At 53.1% G+C, this 6,000-nt stretch overlaps 1 protein-coding gene across 1 annotated transcript in view; it reads left to right on the top strand.

Moving 5' to 3' along the window:
- The window catches only part of LOC144611181 (cyclin-dependent kinase 17-like), a 114,182-nt gene that overhangs the window by 93,673 nt on the left and 14,509 nt on the right, over nt 1–6,000 (top strand).

Below are 6,000 nucleotides of genomic sequence, written 5' to 3'. Positions count from 1 at the left end.
AGAGAACGAGCGAACGAGCTGACCGCACCGCCTGCCTCCCACAATCCTCCTCCAGCTTGTCAGAGGGGCAGCCCTTGTCCCGCAATCAGCCCCGGAATCTTCCAGTATTTCAACCCATTTTTTGTTTTTAAAACGTGCTGTGCGAACTTTGCAATGGATTTTTAAGTTTTTATTTTTTAAACTCTTTTAAACACTACAGTCGGTGCCGTTGTGACAAAAAACGAAACATTGTGGGTTAGTATTCTTTAGCGCCCTTGGTTTCCCCGAGCTGGCTGCCAGGGGAGAATGGAGGGGAGGGGGGTGTTGCCCTTATCACAGCAGTTGCTACCAACTATAGACTGAACCCCACAGTGCTTCTCCCCCGCCCCGACCCTCCGCTTCCACGACCCTCCCCTCCCTGGCTGCACCTTGTACATATCTGCAGTTCAGACCCCTGGAGGAGGAATTGCCCTCGGGAGAGAGAGAGACAGAGAGAGAAAGAGAGAGAGATTGAGAGAGAGAGATTGAGAGAGAGAGATTGAGAGAGAGAGAGTGAGAGAGAGAGAGAGAGAGAGGGGGAGAGAGAGAGAGAGTGAGAGAGAAAGAGAGGGGGAGAGAGAGAGAGAGCGAGAAAGAGAGAGAGAGAGGGAGAGGGAGGGAGAAGGGTGTGGGATCCAGAGAAAGTGGAGGCAGCCGGGCTGTCTGGGCCAGTGAGGCTAACAGGGAAACATAGAAAACAGGTGCAGGAGGAGGCCGTTCGGCCCTTCGAGCCTGTATGCGCCGCCATTCATTGCGATCGCAGCCGAACGTCCACAATCAGTAACCCGTGCCTGCCTTCTCCCCATACCCCTTGATTCCACTAGCCCCTAGAGCTCTATCTAACTCTCTCTTAAATCCATCCAGTGATTCGGCCTCCACTGCCCTCTGTGGCAGAGAATCCCACACATTCACAACTCTCTGGGTGAAAAAGTTCCTTCTCGCCTCAGTTTTAAATGGCCTCCCCTTTATTCTTTGACTGTGTGGCCCCTGGTTCTGGACTCCCCCAACATTGGGAACATTTTTCCTGCATCTAGCTTGTCCAGTCCTTTTATAATTTGATACGTCTCTATAAGATCCCCTCTCATCCTTCTAAACTCCAGTGAATACAAGCCCAATCTTTCCTCCTATGTCAGTCCCGCCATCCCGGAGATTAACCTGGTGAACCTACGCTGCACTGCCTCAATAGCAAGGATGTCCTTCCACAAATTAGGAGACCAAAAAGTTGTGAATCTGTGAAGGCAGAAGGCAGTGGAGGCCAATTCTCTGGATGCTTTCAAGAGAGAGCTAGATAGAGCTCTTAATGATAGCGGGGTCTGGGGAGAGGGCAGGAACGGGGTACTGATTGTGGATGATCAGCCGTGATCACGGTGAATGGCGGCCCTGGCTCGATGGGCCGAATGGCCTCCTCCTGCACCTATTGTCTATTGTTTAAAACTGCACACAGTTACTGAGGGGCAGGGAGGTGATACTGGATGTTGACAGTCACGGGGTGAGGGCGAACAGAGGCCACAGACCCAGGGGATGATCAAAAACGCTGAGCTACCGGCTGAGAAACAGGCCCCAATAAGCCAGCGGGTCAGGCAGCATGGATAGGCATCAGGTAGATTTGCTGAACCGCTGCACCAGAGACCCAGGTTCCATCCCGACCACGGGCGCTGTCTACGGAGTTTGCACGTTCTCCCTTGTGACCGCCTGGGTGCTCTCCGGGCGCTCCGGTTTCCTCCCGCGCTCCAAAGACCCACAGGTTTGTAAGTTAGTTTGGTTTCTGTAAATTGCCCCTCGTGTGTAAGATAGTGTTAGTGTATAGGGTGAGTGCTTAGGAAAATAACTGCAAGATGCTGGTACAAATCGAAGGTGGACACAAAATGCTGGAGTAACTCAGCGGGTCGGGCAGCATCATCTCTGGAGAGAAGGAATGAATTGTGTGACATTTCGGGTCTCGACCCATCCTTAGACTGGCTGAAGAAGGGTCTCGACCCGAAACGTCACACTCCAGCGCTCTGTGATCCCTTCGATGGGACGCAGGGTCGGCGATCGCTTCGCTCAACACCTGCGCTCGGTCCGCCTTAACCAACCTGATCTCCCAGTGGCTGAGCACTTCAACTCCCCCTCCCACTCCCAGTCTGACCTTTCTGTCCTGGGCCTCCTCCAGTGCCATAGTGAGGACCACCGCAAATTGGAGGAACAGCACCTCATATTTCGCTTGGGCAACGGTATGAACATTGACTTCTCCAACTTTAGATAGTTCCTCTGTCCCTCTCTTCCCCTCCTCCTTCCCAGATCTCCCTCTATCTTCCTGCCTCCACCTATATCCTTCCTTTGTCCCGCCCCCCTGACATCAGTCTGAAGAAGGGTCTCCCATTCCTTCTCTCCTAGATGCTGCCTGACCTGCTGAGTCATTCTAGCATTTGTGATACCATTGGGTGATTGTTGGTCGGCGTGGACTCAGTGGGCCGAAGGGTCTGTTTCCACACTGTGTGTCTGAAGTCGACCACTGATGGTTTGCCTCGGTACCCTTCTTCAGACCGTACAAGACATAAAGGTTCTGGAGTAACTCAGAGGGTCAGGCAGCATCTCTGGAGAACACGGACTGGTAACATTTCAGATCGGCAAGATGAAATCTTCAGGGAGGTCAGAGAGGCAATTTGAACAAGCTTACTCCAGAGAAGTTTGACAAGCTATGCCTTTAGCTCCTCAAAACAGGTCCACAAAGGGATCATAGTAGACAATCTGCACGACCCAAAATGTCGCATTTCCATCTTTTCCAGAGATGCAAGTTAACAAGTTATGGGGGTAGAATTAGGCCATTCGGCCCATCGAGTCCACTCCGCCATTCAATCATGGCTGATCTATCTCTGCCTCCTAATCCCATTTTCCTGCCTTCTCCCCATAACCCTCGACACCCGTTCTAATCAAGAACTTGTCTATCTCTGCCTTCCCTAATCAGATGTACAGCACTTTGGTCAACGTGGGTTGTTTTTAAATGTGCTATACAAATAAAATTGACTTGACTTGACTTAAAACTATCCACTGACTTGTGGCCTCCACAGCCCTCTGTGGCAATGAGTTCCACAGATTCACCACCCTCTGACTAAAGAAATTCCTCCTCACCTCCTTTCTAAAAGAGCGTCCTTTAATTCTGAGGCTGTGCCCTCTGGTCCCAGACTCTCCCACCAGTGGAAACATCCTCTCCACACCCACTCTATCCAGGCCGCTCACTATTCTGTGCGTTTCAATGAGGTCCCCCCCACCCCCCCCTCGTTCTTCTAAACTCCAGCGAGTACAGGCCCAGTGCCGACAAACACTCATCGTACGTTAGTTAACTCAGTCGTTCCTGGGATGGTTCTTGTAAACCTCCGCTGGACCCTCTCCAGAGCCAGCACATCCTTCCTCAGATATGGGGCCCACATTTGCTCACGCTACTCCCAATGCGGCCTAACCAGCCAGCGTCTTATAGAGCCTCCGCCGCCTGGGCCACTCCAGCACTTTGCATCCTTCTGCAGTTCCTTGGTCGTGCATGGAAGCAGGCCGTTCAGCCCACACCTCATCCAAGCCTAGTTAATAGACAAGAGGTGCAGGAGGAGGCCATTCGACCCTTCGAGCCTGTACGCACCGCCATTCAATGTGATCATGGCTGATCATTCTCAATCAGTACCCCGTTCCTGCCTTCTCCCCATACCCCCTGACTCCGCTATCCTTAAGAGCTCTATCTAGCTCTCTCTTGAATGCATCCAGAGAATTGGCCTCCACTGCCTTCTGAGGCAGAGAATTCCACAGATTCACAACTCTCTGACTGAAACCGTTTTTCCTCATCTCCGTTCTAAATGGCCGACCCCTTATTCTTAAACTGTGGCCCCTTGTTCTGGACTCGCCCAACATTGCCTACCTGAGCTAGTCCCACTTGCCCGCGCCCGGCATTTATGCCTCCAAATCTGACCAGCTGCCCCCCAGCGCCGGAGACCCGGGTTCCATCCTGATCTCCGGCCATCAGTCTGTCGGGTGTGGACTTTGCACGCCCTCAATGTGACCGCGTGCTTTTCCTCCCGCGTCCCAAAGACACGCGGGGTTTGTCGTTTAACCGGCCCCTCTGTAAATTGCCCCCTTCGTGCGTATGGAGTTGATGCGGAAGTGGAAATGGTGTGGACGGGCGATCGCAAGTCGGCGTGAACTCGGCGGGCCGAAGGGCCTGTTTCCGCGCTGTGGCTCTTAAGCTAAAGTGTCTTTTAAATGTCCGGCCACTTCCTCTGGCAGCTCGTTCCAGGGAGCGAACCACCCTGTGTCTGGAAAGAGTTGGCCCTCAGGTCCCTGTGGAACCTCTAGATTTAGTTGTTGCTTCCCCTTGACAGTGTGGTTTCACACCCAGGCCCAGAGAGAGAGGGTGGACACAAGATGCCGGAGTAACTCAGCGGGTCAGGCAGCATCTCGGGAGAGAAGGAATGGGGGAACGTTTCGGACTCATTCCCTCTCTCCCGAGATGCTGCCTGACCCGCCCGAGTTACTCCGGCATTTTGTGTCCAGCTCCGATTTAAACCAGCATCTGCAGTTTTCTTCGTACCCAGAGAGAGAGGATCGGACGGGTCCCTCTTGCCCTGCCCCAGCCCTGGAGGGGGAGGGGGGGGGGGGACATGCAGGAGTAACGGGACGGGAGGTGGGGTGTGGGGGGCTGGAGGTGGAGGGAGCCGAGGCCCGGGAGGAGGGGGAAGTGTGTGTGTGGGGCACCCGGAGGTTGGGGTGCACTCCGCCAACCCATCACCCCCTCTTCACAGGGGCCGAGACGTGGGTGCTGGGTGCTGACCTTGCCCGCAGTCTCTCGGCTGTTCCCGGGCGATGAGCAGACTGGTGTGCTCTCTGGAGCCCTGTGCACGTGTGACAAGCAGCAGCCTGCCCTCTTAGAGTAGAGCAGCGTACTCTCGGTAGCCCAAACGAGTGTGCCTGTGTGTGTGTGTATGAGCGTGAGTGTGAGTGTGTGTGTGCACGTGGCACTGTGTGTGCGCATTCACCTGGCACTGTGTGCGTTCACAAGCGTACTCTGTGTATGGACGTGCGTGTCCGTTTACAAATTGATAGGCCTCTGTGCGCACACGGCTGCTGGGTGCCTCCGTGTGTGTGTGCGCGGCCATGCGTGTCTGATCCGTGTGCACATTGGTATGCCGCTGTGCGCACGTCTCCTGCGTGTGTCCACCTGCCCCTGCATGTGCGTGGACATGCCTGTCCACCAGTCACTGTGCCGTTGCAGGCGTGTGCACCTCTGAGTGCACGCGTGTGCAACGCACTCCCCTCCACTCTACCCTGTGACGTGTGGACTCGGCGAGCCTGCCAGGAGAGCGACTGGTTAACGTCGCACAGTTGCCTGTACATATAATAATCTCGCAGAAGGAGCGCCACTCTCCCCCTGGCACCTAGGTTCATGTCGTTTTAATTCTCTATTTAAAATCATTGCTCTTGGAAACAAAACAAAAAAAAAGGACTTGAAAAACTTCAGTAACTTTTATGAGATTAGTTCAACCCCTTCCCTGGAGTAAATAGTTTTCTGTTGAATGTTTCTTTTGACTTGTTGACAAATGCAATATGTATAAAAAAATTAAAAATGAAGGAAAATAATAAAATGGACATTTGCTGATCAATGGGACATTATTTTCTCTTTGGTATTCGTCAGCCTCAGAAATGTTACACGTATTTTTCCCCACGGCTTTATCCCAACAGCAGTTCGCAAGGTCCCGATAGTTAGTTTACACACTGACAGACTCGTACAGCACAGAAAGAAGGGTCTCAACCCCAAACGTCACCCATTCCTTCTCTCCAGTGATGTACTGCTGAGTTACTCCAGCATACCGTGTGGATATGTACAGAAAGACTGCCCCTTTCACCCAAAGCATCCATGCCGACCAACATGCCCCATCTACACTTGTCCCGCCTGCCCGCGTTTGGCCCACAAACATAGAAAATAGGTGCAGGAGGAGGACATTTGGCCCTTCGAGCCTG

Source organism: Rhinoraja longicauda, chromosome 39 (genome assembly GCF_053455715.1).
Source record: "Rhinoraja longicauda isolate Sanriku21f chromosome 39, sRhiLon1.1, whole genome shotgun sequence".
NCBI lineage: Eukaryota > Metazoa > Chordata > Chondrichthyes > Rajiformes > Arhynchobatidae > Rhinoraja > Rhinoraja longicauda.
The sequence above is the reverse complement of the archived record's forward strand: the minus strand, read 5'-3'. Positions and strand labels throughout refer to the sequence as shown.